This window comes from Loxodonta africana, chromosome Y, assembly GCF_030014295.1.
Source record: "Loxodonta africana isolate mLoxAfr1 chromosome Y, mLoxAfr1.hap2, whole genome shotgun sequence".
Taxonomy (NCBI): domain Eukaryota; kingdom Metazoa; phylum Chordata; class Mammalia; order Proboscidea; family Elephantidae; genus Loxodonta; species Loxodonta africana.
In genome coordinates, this window is record NC_087370.1 from 10673703 (window position 1) to 10689655 (window position 15953).

Genomic DNA, 15953 nt, shown 5'->3' on the forward strand with positions numbered 1-15953 from the left:
GAGGAAGAGAAAACTCATGCCCAGTTTACAGATGGTTCTGCGTAATATGTAGGCACCACTCCAAGTGGACAGCGGCAGTACTACAGCCCCTTTCTGGGACCTTGTACCCCCAAGAAAGTAGTGCCCGGAGCAGAGCACATCATTTGGACCCAGGGCCCCTGTGCTGAAAAGCTCCTACAGGAGAGGAAAACTGATGACAAGGACATTCCACCAGAGCCAACAGAAAAAGAAAGCCTTCCCCCAGAGGTGGTACCCTGAATTTAGACTTCTGGCCTACTAGACTATGAGAGAATAAACTTCTCTTTGTTAAAGGCATCCACTTGTGCTATATAACAGCACTAGATAACTGAGACAAATATTTACCTGTGTTTTACTGACTACACAAAGGCATCTGACTGTGCGGATCATAACCAATTATGGATAACATTGCTAAGAATGAGCGTTCCAGAACCCTTAATTGTACTCATACGGAACCTGTACATAGACCAAAAAGCAGTCATTAAAAAAGAACAAGGGGATACTTCATGGTTTAAAACTCAAGAAAGGTGTGTGTCAGGGCTATACCCTTTTACCATACTTATTCAACCTGTATGCTGAGCAAATACTCCAAGAAGCTGGACTATATGAAGAACAGGGCATAAGGACTGGAGGAAGACTCTTTAACAACCTGCAATATGCAGATGACACAAACTTGCTTGTTCAAAGTGAAGAGGACTTGAAGAACTTACTCATGAAGAGCAAAGGGCACAGCCTTCAGTATGGGTTTGCACTTCAATATAAAACAAATCCTCACAGCTGGACAAATAAGCAACATTAAGATAAATAAAGAAAAGTTTCAAGTTGTCAGGGATTTCATTTTACTTGGATCCACAATCGATGCTCATGGAAGCAGCAGTCAAGAAATCAAATAACACACTGCTTTGGGCAAATGTCCTGCAAAAGTTAATCAAAATTATGAAGGTTAAATGACAGAGAGAAGGCTCAAAACTGCTGAACAAAGTTTAATGGAACCATGTGCCAACTCCAAGTGAGCCAACATACACATCATGAAAATCTCAGAAGGAGATGAGAGAAAGGGACAGAAGAATAAACGATGCCAGAAACTTTCTAAAGCTGATGAAGTACATAAACATACAAATTTAACAAGTTTAATGAACACCAAGAGGGTAAATCCAAAGAGATCTATGCCAAAATACATTCTAATCAAGTTCTCTAAAACTAAAAATAAAGAGAATTCTGCAAGCAGCAACTAAGAAGTAAACAGTAACATACAAAGGATCCCCATTAAGATTAAATCCCAATTCCTCTTCAGAACCATTGGTGGCAGTAAGGCAATGAATTGACAGGAAAAAAAAAAAAAAAAAGTCAGCCGAGAGTATATACTCATTCAGAATAAGCAAGAGAGTTTAGAATTAATATCCACTAGATCAATCCTACAAGAAAAGCTACAGGGAGTCCTTTGGATGGAAAAGAAAGCAAACTAGACAGTAACTAGGAGCCATATGCACATATTAAAGATACCTCCGTCAAAGGTAATCTCATGGGCAATGTTTTAGTTTGAGTTCTCTACAGGCAAAAAACCAATTTTCTCATTCATTGGTTTTGCTGGGGCCTTGGCTAGGGCCCCTCTCTTAGGCTGTCACATCCACCCTGCACATAGCCCCAGGTAACCCTGCTGGACCCCAGCTTGGCCTGGGCTCAGCAAAACTTGCCCTTGGGCTTTAGATGCCTCCAGTTACTGCCTTGGTCTGGTCTCCACGCTTTTACAGCTACTTCTTTTGTGGAGGCCTGGTGGGCCATCTTCTCTTGGTCAGCCTGGGAAACACATCATCAGGCTCCTCATCCAACGTGAGGCAGAAATACCCAGCTTCACCCTCCTTCTCCTCAGACTGGAGAGGAGGCCCACAGTGGGGCGCTGTCCTCAGCATGACCATCCCCATCAGCCTCTTTCCATGACGTCTTCATGGCCACCGGGCTCTTCTTGTGGACATCTTGCAGCTCCCACTTGTGCTGCATGCTGTGGGCCTGCTGGGCCTGCCTCTGGGCCTTCAACTGCAGCCTCTCTGACTTGGCAGCCAGCATGGCCTGCAGCTTCTCCTCTCTCTTGTATACACAACTGTGGAACAGCACATTCAGCTCCCTCCCTGACAGTCTCCTGGGCCTTGATGAGCTGTAGTGGCATCCAAGGATGATCTAGTGAGGCGTAAAGCACACTGCTGGGCCCTCATGCTGCCGCCCCACTACCCGGCCCTGTGACGGCCCAGGACACTCTGCCTCATTCTCTGACAGCCCAAACTCAAGGCCAGCAGCTCACCGATGTCCTTCAGACAGTTCACGTTTGGAAACTTCTCCTGGGGAGCCTTTTGCATCCTGCAGTTTGCACCCACAGGAATGGCTTTGATGCTATAATGGCAGAAATCCAGGTCCTGGGAGTCAAATGATGAGAAGGCAATGCTTGGTGGTATTCAGGTTTAACTTGTGCACCTTAATTGAGGTGAACAAGTTCTGGAATAATGGCCATGAGCTTCGCCACTTGCATGCCATGGGGACCAAAGCTGTAGAGCACCAGAAGGGGATGGTGGGCATCCCCTACATCACCAGATCAGAAAAATATTTGAGGTTGAAAATTAGCCAACATGTGAAAATGGAGGATGACTACATCAGATCACAAAATGGAGAATCACTACACCATTACATAACTATCAAATTACATCATTAAATAACTGCAAATTACACCATAACATATCTACAAATTATTCAGAATCATGGCCCCGCCAGGTTAAGTGTCACAACTAGAGTTACTCTCACCTTGGCAATTACTCTGCCAGATGCATATCAGTAATGTACAAAACACTTGGATAGCAGATTTTTTATAATTGTCATAAACACAAAATGTTGTATAATAAAGCAGTCATTGTTAAATGAGTACTGGCTGTGTATATATATAAAGAGATTAACTCAAGAGAAATGGCTCACCCAACTGTGGGGTCTGGAAAGTCCCAAATCCACACGTCTGGTGGCAGCCACAGCGTTGCAGAGGCTGGTCAATCCAAATGTGCAGATCAGGTGGCAGGTCTGGAGACTTCTACAGGCTTATGTAACAGGTCAGATAATGAGTGCAGGGTAGAGAAAGAGTACTTTTTTTTTTAATGTGCCTGACAGGAAGGTTTACAGACAAAATTATATTCTCATTACAAAATTAATACTCATACTGTCTTGTGACATTGGCTGCCAACCCTGCAACATGTCAACATTTTCCCCTTCTAGACCTGGGGTTTCCCATTACCAGCTTTCTTGTCTCCTCCTACCTTCCTGTCCTTCCCCGTGAACCCCTGAGCTGGTGTTCTCATTTAGTCTCATTTTATTTCATGGGCCTATCTGATTTGTGGTTGAAGGTTAAACCTCAGGAGTGACTTCAGTACCGAGTTAAAACAGTGTCCAGGGGTCATATCCTTGGGGTTTCTCTAGTCTCTGTCAGGCCGGCAAATCTGCTCTTTTTTGTGTGAGTTAGTGTTTTGCTCTACATTTTTCACCAGCTCTGTCCAGGGCCCTCTATTGTGATCCCTGTCAGAGCAGTCAGTGGTGGTGACTGAGCACCATGTAGTTGTGCTGGATTCGGTCTGGTGGAGGCTGTGGTACTTGTGTTCCATTAGTCCTCTGGACTAATCTTTTCCTTGTGCCTTTGGTTTTCTTCATTCTCACTTGCTCCAGATAGAGTGGAATCAGTACAATATCTTAGATGGCTGATCACAAGCTTTTAAGACCCTAAGTGCTACTCACCAAAGTCGGATGCAATTTTCTTTATAAACTGTTATGCTACTTGAGCTAGATATCCCGAGACCATGGTCCCCAGCCCTCATCCTAGTAAGTCGGTCCCTCAGGAAGCCTGGATGTGTCTGTGAGGCTTCCATGATCTTACCTTGGGCAAGCTGTGCTGACTTACCCAGAACTATGTACTGTATTACCCTTCACTAAACTTACCAGTTATCTACTGTGTATTTTCACAAGTGCTCTACCCTTCCCATCCCTGGTACCCATCAAAGATTATTTCTTTGCGTGTGTAAAACTTTTGACGAGTTTTTATAATAGTTTCATACAGCATTTATCCTTTTGTGATTGACTTATCTCACTCAGCCATATGCCCTCCAATTTCACTCACGCTGTGAGATGGTTTTGCAGATTCATCCCTGTTCTTTATCGATGCATAGTATTCTATTGTGTGTATGAACCATAGTTTGTTAATACATTCATCTGTTGATAGGCACTTAGCTTTTTTCTATCTTTTTGCTATTGTGAATAATGCTGCAACAAACATGGGTGTCCATATGACCACTGCTGTGATGGCTCTTATTTCTCTAGGATACATCCCCAGAGTGGGACTGCTGTATCATATAGTGTGTCTGTTTCTAGCTTTTTAAGGAAGTGCCATATTGTTTTCCAAAATGATCGTACCATCTTACATTCCCACCATCAGTGCATAAGAATTCCAGTCTCCCCACGGCCTCTCCAACATTTGTTATTTTGTTTTGTTTTGTTAATTTTTTATTTGTAATAGTAGTGCTGGAGTGAGATGGTATCTCACTGTACTTTTGATTTGGATTTCTGTAATGGCTAGTGATTGGGAGCATTTCTTCATCTGTCTGTTAGCTACCTGAATGTCTCCTTTGGTGAAGTGTCTGTTCACATCCTTTGCCTATTTTTTAATTGGGTTATTGGCCTTTCTGTTGTACAGGTGTTGGATTCTCCTGCAGATTCGAAAGGCTGGACATTATTCAGATTTGTCACAGTCTTTTGATGAACATTTAAAAATTAAACACTCGTTCTAAAAATGAAACAATTAATTCTTAAAAGATCCCAGTTATCTACTTGATCTATTTTATCTTCTATTGTTTGTGTATTTTTAGTTATGCCAGTATCCTATTTATGCTATGTATAAGGGCCTCTAACTTTGACCCTATTTTATCTTCTATTATCTTTATACCCGTATTTAGGTCTTTGATTCATTTCGAACAAGCTTTTTTGTATGGTGTGAGGTGTGAGTCCTCATTTTCCTATAAAAAGACCCAGTTTTGCCAGCACCATTTGTAAAAAGACTCTCTTTTCAGTAATAATGAATTTGGAGCCCTTGTCAAAGATCAGCTGACCACAGGTGGACGGATTTACATCTGAGTTCTCAATTCTGTTCCATTCATCAGTGTGTCTGTCATCGCACCAGTACCAGGGTGTTTTCCCTACCATACCTGTACAGTAAGTTCTGAGATAAGGTAGCCAAGTCCTCCTACTTTTTTCTTCTTCTTCATTACTGCTTTCCTTACCCAGGGTCTCTTTCCTTGCCATATAAAGAATGCTTTTGGTGTTTCAATCAGGATTGCATTGTATTTATAGATTGCTTTGGGTATAGATCAGCATTTTCACAATGTTGAGTCCACCTATCTAGGAGCATGATGTTTTTCCGTTTACACAGGTCTCTTTTGGTTTCTTGAAGTACTTTTTTACAGCTCTTTGTATATGTCTTTTACATCCTGGCTAGATTTATTCCTGGGTGTAATCTTTTTTTTTTTAGGAGCTATTATTAATGGTGTTGTTTTCCTGATTTCCTTTTCATCCTTCTCTTTATTGATGTATGAGAATCCAATTCATTTTTATCTTCTATCTGCTAATCTGCTGGGTCTTTCTATTAGTTCCAGTAGTTTCTTGTGGAGTCCTTCGGATTCTCTGCGTACAGTAACATCTCATCTGCAAACGGGGATGGTTTTACTTCTTCCTTACCAATTTCTTTTTTTTTTTTTTTCCTTGCCTAATTACTCTAGCTAAGACAATCAGCACAGGGTTAATTAGGAGTAGTGATAAACAGTATCCTTGTCTTCTCTCTCTTCTCAGGGGGGATGTTTTAGCCTCTCTCCATTGAGAATAATGTTGTTATTGGTTTTGTATAGATGCCATTTATTATGTCAAGGTATTTCCCTTCTATACCTACTGTATTGAGAGTTTTTATTAGGAATGGGTATTGGACTTTACTGAATGTCTTTTCTGTGTTAATCGTGTCAATCATGTAAATCCTTGTATTTACGTGGAAGACTTCTTGATCCATTTTCTAATGTTGAACCATCCTTGCATATTGATCGTGGTATATTATTTTTTGATATGATGCTGAATTCTAGAATTTTATTGAAAATTTTTGCATCTATATTCATGAGAGATATTGATCTGTAATTTTCTCTTTTGGGGCTGTGTTTGCCTGATTTTGAAATCAGAGGTATGCTGCCTTCATGGAATGAATTTGGATGTATCCTTCCTTTTCTGTGTTCTAAAACAGTTTCAGTAGTACAGGTGTAAGCTTTTCTCTGAATGTCTGGTAGAACTCTGCAGTAAAGACATCTGGGCCAGAGATTTTTTATGCTGGCAGGTTTTTTTTTTTTTTTTTTTTTAATTACCTTTTCAATCTATTGTTATGGATCTAATTAGATTTTTTACCTCAATTTATGTTTCTAGAAATTTGTCCATTTCCACTAGGATTTTAAATTTGCTGTAGAATAGTTTTATAATACCCTGTTATGGTCCTTTTTACTTCACTTGGGTCTGTTCTCATGTTCCCATTTCATTTTTTACTTAGGTGGTTTGTATCCTCCCAGGTTTTACTTTTGTCACCTTGGCCATTATTCTGTCAATTTTGTTGATCTTCCCAAAAAACCAACTTTTGGTTTTGTTCACTGTCTCTACTGTTTTTCTGTTCTTTCACTTATTTCAGCTCTGATCTTTATTATTTCCTTTCTTCTGGTGCCCATGGGTCTCTCTTGTTGCACTGTTCCTATTTGTTTATAACTGTTTTGATTTTGTCCCTTCTTTTTTGAGGCGTGCCTCTATTTGCTATAAACTGACCTGAGTACTGCCTTTGCTGTTTCCCAAAGGTTTTGCTATGATGTGCTTTCAATCTCATTGATTCTAGCAATTTTTTAATTCCACGCTTGACTTCTTCTATTCCCCACGCGTCTGTCAGTCTGTCATACTGCAGGGGCTTGCATGTTGCTGTAATGCTTGAAGCTATACCACCGGTATTCAGATACGAACAGGGTCACCCAGGGAGGACAGGTTTCAGCTGAACTTCCAGACTCAGACACACTAGGAAGAAGGATCCAGCAGTGGCTTATACTTCTGAAAAGCATAAGCCACTGAAAACCTCATGAATAGCAGCGGAACATGGTCTGATACAGTGCTGGAAGACAAGCCCCCCATGTTGGAAGGCACTCAAAAGATGACTGGGAAAGAGCTGCCTTCTCAAAGGAGAGTCGACCTTAATGACGTGGATGGAGTAAAGCTTTCGGGACCTTCATTTGCTGATGTGGCACGACCCAAAATGAGAAGAAACAGCTGCAAACATCCATTAATAATCCAAACATGGAATATACGAAGTATGAATCTAGGAAAACTGGAAATCGTCAAAAATGAAATGGAACACGTAACAGCAATATCCTAGGCATTAGTGAGCTGAAATGGATTGGTACTGGCCATTTTGAATAGGACAATCATATAGTCTCCTATGCTGGGAATGACAACTTGAACAGGAATGGTGTTGCATTCATCATCAAAAAGAACATTTCGAGATCTATCCTGAAGTACAACGCTGTCAGTGATAGGATAATATCCATACACCTGCAAGGAAAACCAATTAATACGACTATTATTCAAATTTACCCACCAACCACTAAGGCCAAAGGAGAAGAAACAGAAGATTTTTATCAGCTGCTGCAGTCTGAAATTGATCAAACATGCAATCAAAATGCATTGATAATTACTGGTGACTGGAATGCAAAAGTTGGAAACAAAGAAGAAGGATCAGTAGTTGGAAAATATGGCCTTGGCGATAGAAACAATCTTGGAGATCAAATGACAGAATTTTGTAAGACCAACGACTTCTTCATTGGAAGTGCCTTCTTTTACCAAAATAAACGGCAACTATACACATGGACCTTTCCAGACGGAACACACAGAAATCAAACTGACTACATCTGAGGAAAGAGATGATGGAAAAGCTCAACATCATCAGTCAGAACAAGCCCAGGGGCCGACAGTGGAACAGACCATAAATTGCTCATATCCAAGTTCAAGCTGAAACTGAAGAAAATCATAGCAAGTCCACAAGAGCCAAAAAATGACCTTGGGTATACTCCACCTGAATTTAGAGACCATCTCAAGAATAGATTGGAAGCATTGAACACTAGAGACAGAAGACCAGACGAGTTGTGGAATGACATCAAGGACATCATACATGAAGAAAGCAAGAGGTCGCCGAAAAGACAGGAAAGAAAGAAAAGACCAAAATAGATGTGAGAGGAGACTCTGAAACTTCCTCAGGAATGCCCGGCAGCTAAAGCAAAAGGAAGAAATGAAGAAGTAAAAGAGCTGAACAGAAGACTTCAAAGGGTGGCTCGAAAAGACAAAGTAAAGTATTGTAATGCCCTATGCAAAGAGCTAGAGATTGAAAACCAAAAGGGAAGAACGTGCTTGGCATTTCTCAAGCTGAAAGAACTGAGGAAAAAATTCAAGCCTCAAGTTGCAACAGTGAAGGATTGTATGCAGACAATATTAAACAACACAGGAACCATCAAGAGAAGATGGAAGGAATATAGAGTCATTATACCAAAAAGAATGTCGATGTTCAAACATTTCAAGAGGTGGAATACAATCAGGAGCCGATGGTACTGAAGGAAGAAGTCCAAGCTGCTCTGAAGGCATTGGCGAAAAACAAGGCTCCAGGAATTGATGGAATATCAACTGAGATGTTTCAACAAACGGATGCAGCACTGGACGTGCTCACTCGTCTATGCTAAGAAATATGGAAGACAGCTTCCTGGTCAACTGACTGGAAGAGATCCATATTTATGCCTATTCCCAAGGAAGGTGATCCAACCAAATGTGGAAATTATAGAACAATATCATTAGTATCACACGCAAGCAAAATTTTGCTGAAGATCATTCAAAAATGGCTGTAGCAGTATATCACCATGGAACTGCCAGAAATTCAGGCTGGTTTAAGAAGAGGACAGGTAACCAGGGACATCACTGCTAATGTCAGATGGATCCTGGCTGAAAAGCAGAGAATACCAGAAGGATGTTTACCTGTGCTTTCCTGACTATGCAAAGGCAGTCAACTGTGTGGATCATAACAAACTATTGATAACATTGCGAAGAATGGGAATTCCAGAACACTTAATTGTGCTCGTGAGGAATCTTTACATAGTTCAAAAGGTGGCTGTTCAGAAAGAACAAGGGGACACTGATTGGTTTAGGAGGAAAGGTGTGCGTCAGGGTTGTAGTCTTTCACTATACCTATTTAATTTGTATGCTGAGTAAATAATCTCAGAAGCTGGACTATATGAAGAACGGGGCATCAGGATTGGAGGAAGACTCATTAACAACCTGCGTTATGCAGATGATGCAAGCTTGCTTGCTGGAAGTGAAGAGGACTTGAAGCACTTACTAATGAAAATCAAAGACCACAGCCTTCAGTATGGATTACACCTCAACATAAAGAGAACAAAAATCCTCACAACTGGACCAATGAGCAACATCATGATAAACGGAGAAAAGATTGAAGTTGTCAAGGATTTCATTTTACTTGGATCCACAACCAACAGCCACGGAAGCATCAGTGAATAAATCAAAAGACGCATTGCATTGGGCAAATCTGCTGCAAAGGACCTCTTCAAAGTGTTGAAGAGCAAAGATGTCACCCTGAAGACTAAGGTGTGCCTGAATCAAGCCATGGTTTTTTCAATCTCATCATACGCATGTGAAAGCTGGACAACGAATAAGGAAGACCAAAGAAGAACTGACACCTTTGAATTGTGGTGTTGGCGAAGAATATTGAATATACATGGACTGCCAAGAGAACAAATAAATCTCTCTTGGAAGAACTGCAGCCAGGATGCTCCTTAGAGACAAGCATGAGAGACTGCATCTTACATACTTTGGACATGTTGTCAGGAGGATTCAGTCCCTGGAGAAGGTCATCGTGATTGGCAGAGTACAGGGTCAGCGGAAGAGAGGAAGACCCTTAACGAGGTGGATTGACACAGTGGCTGCAACAATGAGCTCAAGCATAACGACTGTTAAAGATGGCGCAGGACCCGGCAGTGCTTCCTACTGTTGTGCACAGGGTCGCTGTGAGTCGGAACTGACTCGACGACACCTAACAAAAATGACATTACCCAGTGGATTTTAAGCAAGGTGGTCCATGTATATAATTTATTTATTTTTTTCTTCTTGTTGATCTCTACTTTGATGGCATTGTGATCAAAGAAGGTACTTTGTATTATCTCAATAATTTGGATTTTCGTGAGGACTGCTTTGGTTCGTAAGCTGTCTATTTTGGAGAATGTTCTACATGTGTTGGAAGAGAACAGATACTTTGCTGCTGTTGGGTATAGTAGTCTATGTCTTTGAGGTTAAGTTGTTTTTTTTTTTGTGGCCTTTAGATCTTCATTATCTTTGCTGAGTTTCTTTCTAGATGTTGTTTTTACTGAGACTGATGTGTTGAAGTCTCCTACTATGATTGTGAAACTGTCAATTTTTCTTTTCAGTGCTGTTAGAGCCTGTTTTATGCATTTTGGAGCTCTGTCATTGGGTGCAGGTATTTATTATGGTTATGTTCTCATGGTGGGTTGTCTCTTTGATCATTATAGAATGCTGTTCTTTGTCTTTTACAGTGCATTTCGTTTTAAAGCATATTTTATCCGAGACTGGCACTGGTACTTGTGCTGTTTTTAGGTTGCTGTCTGCTTAATGTATATTTTGTCCATCCGTTGATTTTAATATATTTGTCTTTGTTTCTAAAGAGTGTCTCCTGTAGACAGCACACTGATGGATCTTTTTTTTTTTTTAATCCATTTTGTCACTGTGTCTCTTCATGCATTCATCCATTTACATTCGGTCCAATTATTAATAGGTTTGACTTTATTGCTGTCATTTTGGAGTACTTTTTTGCGGGGGGAAGGTGCTGGTATTTTCTTTGTTCTTCCTCTTCAGTGCTGAATTCCTGTTTTTTGTGGGTTTTTTTTTTTTTATGTATCTTTCGTTGTTATAGATTTTCTGTTTACTGAGACTTTACGTTTTTCTCCATTTTAATGAGGTTTGTAAACTTTTTTTGTGGTTATCTTGAAACTTACCCCTATCTTCTCTAGTTTAAAGCAGTCTTTTATTCCTTTATATAGCCTGGACTTCCTCTCCATTTGAAACTTCTATACCTATGTGCACCACTTATTTCTTTTATTGTTCTGATACTGTTGTTATTTACAGACTGGTATCACTGGATCCCTGTTTTAATTCTTTCAGTTTTTTACATCTTCAGAGTTTGTTACTTAGGTTGGTACCTGCCTGATGCTCTCCTGTGCCCTAAATTCAAGCTCGCCTGCTATTGTTGATACTCGTAAACAAAAGGACCCCCTTTAATGATTCTTACACATTGGCTAGTTTTTACATATTTGTTCCATGAAATTCTGTTTATCTGGAAACGTCCTAATTTCACCATCGTACCTGAGCTAGAGTTTTGAAAAATCCATTACTCTTGGTTGACAATTTTTTTCTTTCAACATTTTATGTATGTCATGTGTTCTTGCCGGCATGCTCTCTATCAGAGTATCATCTTATTGTCTCCCCTCTGTATGTGAGTTTTTTTCTCAAGCTGCTCTCGTGATTCTATTTGATTTTAGCGAGTGTGATTATGATACTCGTCAGGGTATTTCTTTTAGGGTCTATCCTGTATGGTGTTTGCTGAGCTTCTTGCTCAGCTTTTCATCTTTGATGATATGTGAGTAAATCTTCAAAGCAGTATCGGTTTTTAAAAAAGTACAGCTAGCAGGTACTCTGAATCCCGTGTGCTCTCCTAGATGCTAAATTTAAGAAATCTAATTTTCCTGAATGACCAGGAGGGAGAACTCTGAAATCCCAGGCTCTAGGTCTAAAACGCCTCTTTTAATACTTGCCGTTCAGTCGATTCTGACTTGGGGTACCCCACGTGTACCGAGTAGAACTGCAATTCATAGGGTTTTCACAGCTGTGACTTTTCAAACGCAGATTGCTATCACCTTTCTTCCTAAGTGCCTCTGGGTGGGTTTGAATCGCCAACCTGTCAGCTGGTATACCAGTGCTTAACCGTCTGCAACGCCCAGCGACTCCTAAAAGGGCTCCACACCAAGAGATTACTGAGATCCCTCTTATGATCACTGCCCTGTTCAGAGCAGAATCTGGCCCTCTCTACCTCTGCCCCTCCAGCTTCATGATGCAGTCTTTTGCCCACTGAATGCATTCCATCACCCAGCTATCCTGCACATCTCTAGGGTGTGATGTCTTCTTAATCCTACTCTGGTTAAGTCTAAAAAGCCTACAGTCTAAGCTAATCCAGCATTCTTTCTACCATCAGCTCATTGGCTCTGAAATATGCCAGGCTAGACGGGACCAGGGAGCCCTGCTGGTGCACTGGTTAAGAGCTCAGCTGCTAACAGAAAGTCAGCAGTTCGAAACCACGAACCACTCCTTGGAAATCCTATGGGACAGTTCTACTCTGTCCTGTAGGGTCACTGTATGAGTCAGAATAAACTCGAGGTCCATGGGTTTTTGGTTCAGACCGGCTCATATACCCTTAATGGCACATGGAGGAAGCACTTGGCTGCTAACCGAACAGTCAGTGGTTCAAATTTAGCAGCGGAGAAAAGACATGGTGATCTGCTCCCATAAAGATCACTGCCTGTGGGGCAGTTCTACTCTGTCCTACAAAGTCACCAGTCAGAATCAACACACCAACGACAACGAAAGGCACAGGCGTCCATGGATGACACAGTTATGCCCCAAATACTAGCCCAAAGGCTGGCAGTTAAAACCCACCCATAAGCACTGCCAAAACAACGCCTAGGGATTTGATTCCAAAAGTCACATCGTTGAAAACCCTATGGGGTGGTTCACTGTGCACACATGAGTCACTGCGAGTCAGAATCCACTCACTGCAATTTACAACAAACAAGCCCAACCAGACTCTGCTGCCTCGTGCTCCATTGGGATGTCTGTTCACACACTGATCATTTGTGCCACTCTCCGGTCTTTCAATAAGCCATCATCACAATGTACTCTCTCAGCTGAGCTGAGAACAATGCTAACAGAGTCATATTAGCTAATAGGTGTTGCTGAGGGTCAGGAGAAGGGAGACAGCAATCAATCATGGAAACAAAACCCTTGCTCGGTCTTGCCCTGTTGGGGTAGGCCTGAAGAGTCACCTCTGCGCAAGAGTGAACTGCCTCTTGCCCACTCTGCAAGTGTGGGTAATCCTGCACCCTCTGCAAATCCTCTCAGCAGCCAACCATTTCCGAAATAATACCCTCTCTTTGTTTCTCCAACGCAGCACCAACCTTGAAGCCTTGGGCAAAGGGTCATTTGCTTTTTAACTGCCTAAGTCACTATCATTCACTATACATGAAACCCCCTGTGGAAAAGGTACCGCCCCCTCTCTGAAGTTGCCTCCCTCCATCCTGTGAGAAGGCCTGCTCTGGAACCACAAGCCCACGTCCCACAACACATCTTGGTCCTTGAAACATCCATGGATGTTTGGCTGTGAAACAGAGAAGACACTCAGGAACTACCCCTCAAATCACTGAAACACTGTTACCCTCCCAGGTACTGACAATAGTCCTGGATCTAACCTGTGGCGGGAACCGATGGAGCTGGGCTGCAATGCTTTGAAGGCCAAGCCCAAGGCAGGCAAAACTTTTAACCGTGTACCTTTATTCTGAAGTTTAGAAATCTGGCTCCTGCAAAAGCCAACCTGATGCCTCGTACTAACCTCTTATGAATTTACTTCCCCACTAAACCCTACCAGCTCAGAATTGAGACCTCAACAGCTCAAAATTGAGATCCTGGATTAGGAAAGCACCAACTTGCCAGGGACCTACTGCTGCATTAAGTGCAAGGCTGGCTTTCCCACTGGGGGGAATCTGCCAGGTAGCTAAACTTCCTACTGCGTGGGTAACCTCGACATCTACAGAAAACCAAGTCTTCTTTGGGTTGGCCCTCGTTTTTAGAATGGGATCCCCTGTCCCTCCCTTTCTCCATCTCCTCTCCCTCTGCACACACGCCCAGTGACTCTAGAACCCTCTTGGTCACCAACTACATCCACTACCAAAGGCACAGCAACCAGTTAACAGATCGGTCCCAGCTCAATCCTGAGTTCTTAGAACACAGCAGCTCAGTCTCTGCATTTGGGGGCGAGGTTCCAGACCAGGGATTAGGGCTTGGATTAGGTCCCACAGCTGGGCAGGATTCAGGTCATGAACGATCAAAGGTATAACGGATGAAAAGAAAACTACGTGAGCCGGAGGAGAACCCCAAATTCACCTGCTTATAAAGTGTCTGGGACAAATGGAGAGGAGTGGGGGCAGAGCACCCTGGTCTAGGCATAAGCTAGGCACGCTTAAGAGAAAGTCCTAGACAGTTGAGAAGCTTCCAGAACCTGCTCCATTTCTCACCAATCACAGGAATAGCAAATTTAGAGAAAAAGAGACCTTGCCCTTGCTCTCCAGTATCATCCTGCTAACAGAAAGCCTCAACTCTTCTGGCTGTCAGCTCAGAAATCCTGACAGCGATCATGGGTGACTTGTGATCATGTCACCACCGGGATCCAACACGCCTGCCACAATCCACAAGGCCTGTGGCTTTTTATCCACCTCAGTCACTATCCCCGCCAACCCCCTGCCACTGCCCAAGTTCAGGTCCCCAACCTCTCTGTCCCATCCCGCTGCCTATGGCCTCTTCAATGGGTCACTCAGTCACCCTTTCTTCCTGTCCCCTTAATATGATCCAAATTCGCACCACCACAATGATCCTCCTAACACATAAATCCAGCAGGGTAACATCTAAAGCCTTTCCTAATGCCTGTGGAACTTAAGAGAGACAGATAAGTGAGTGAGGATATCAAAAAGTGTCAAACCAGGAACAGGGCTAGGCAACCAAGCCCTGACCAGCATCCCTTCATTACCACTCCTGAACACCTGGCCAGTGGGGAACATGTCCCGAATACCACCCACTCTAGTCACCCCCCCCCTTTTTTTTCCTGGAGAGGGGAGAAATGCCACCTTTCCTACATTGAATCTTCCACTGTTCATGAGCGGTCATCCACAAACCATTTAGTTACATGCTCTTTGTAATTCCCTTGCATTCTTTATTCAGCGTTTCGCAGTTTTCAGCACACAGAAGTTGCACTGCCCAGACCCCACTGTTCATAAACCCTATGCAATACGGAATCTCCGTCTCTACGTACGCCCCCGTCACCGATCACAAACTATCCAATGTCAACGAGGATTCTGTATGAAAAGGCTCCCTGCTACGCCCCTGCCCCCCTTAAGGCCTCCAAATTCTCCATGCGCTATAGTCCCTGTGCCCTTTAACCCCTGGCTCAAGCCAAGCTGGGTGGGTTAACGCAGTCACAGGGAATGCTCCCCAGCCCTCTGCCCAAAGTAACAGCCCATGAACCTTGAAACAAGGTCAACCAACAACTCCCCAAATCTCTCAGCTATGGCACAGGCTTCAGTCTCAAATTCACGGTGGCCATTTGGCCCTTCTGCTGCTACAGTATTCTGCCAGTAATAACAAACTTTTAAACGGTGGTTGGCCGACGAGCAGGGCCAGTGGGTAAACACAACATTCCGTGTCTCTCGTTCTCCACATCTCTCCTTGAGAAATTCACAGGGACTACCGATCTGCTATGTCTCCGAAAACAGGATCCATCGGCCTGGACAACTGAAGACTGCACAGGATTCAAGGGCCTACCACTGGAGCCACACACAAATTCAGAGTGGATCTTGTGTCAAGTGCTGCTGCTCCCCGCTACCCCAACAACCACACAACAAACAATCAAGTGATTATCCAGCTGCAAAAATATTGTAAACTCCCATAGGGATACCAGTATTTCC

At 42.7% G+C, this 15953-nt stretch overlaps 1 pseudogene; it reads right to left on the reverse strand.

Moving 5' to 3' along the window:
• Window positions 1-1698: 1698 nt before the first annotated feature.
• On the reverse strand, window positions 1699-5300 carry LOC135229025 (suppressor of SWI4 1 homolog; annotated as a pseudogene).
• Window positions 5301-15953: the final 10653 nt, after the last annotated feature.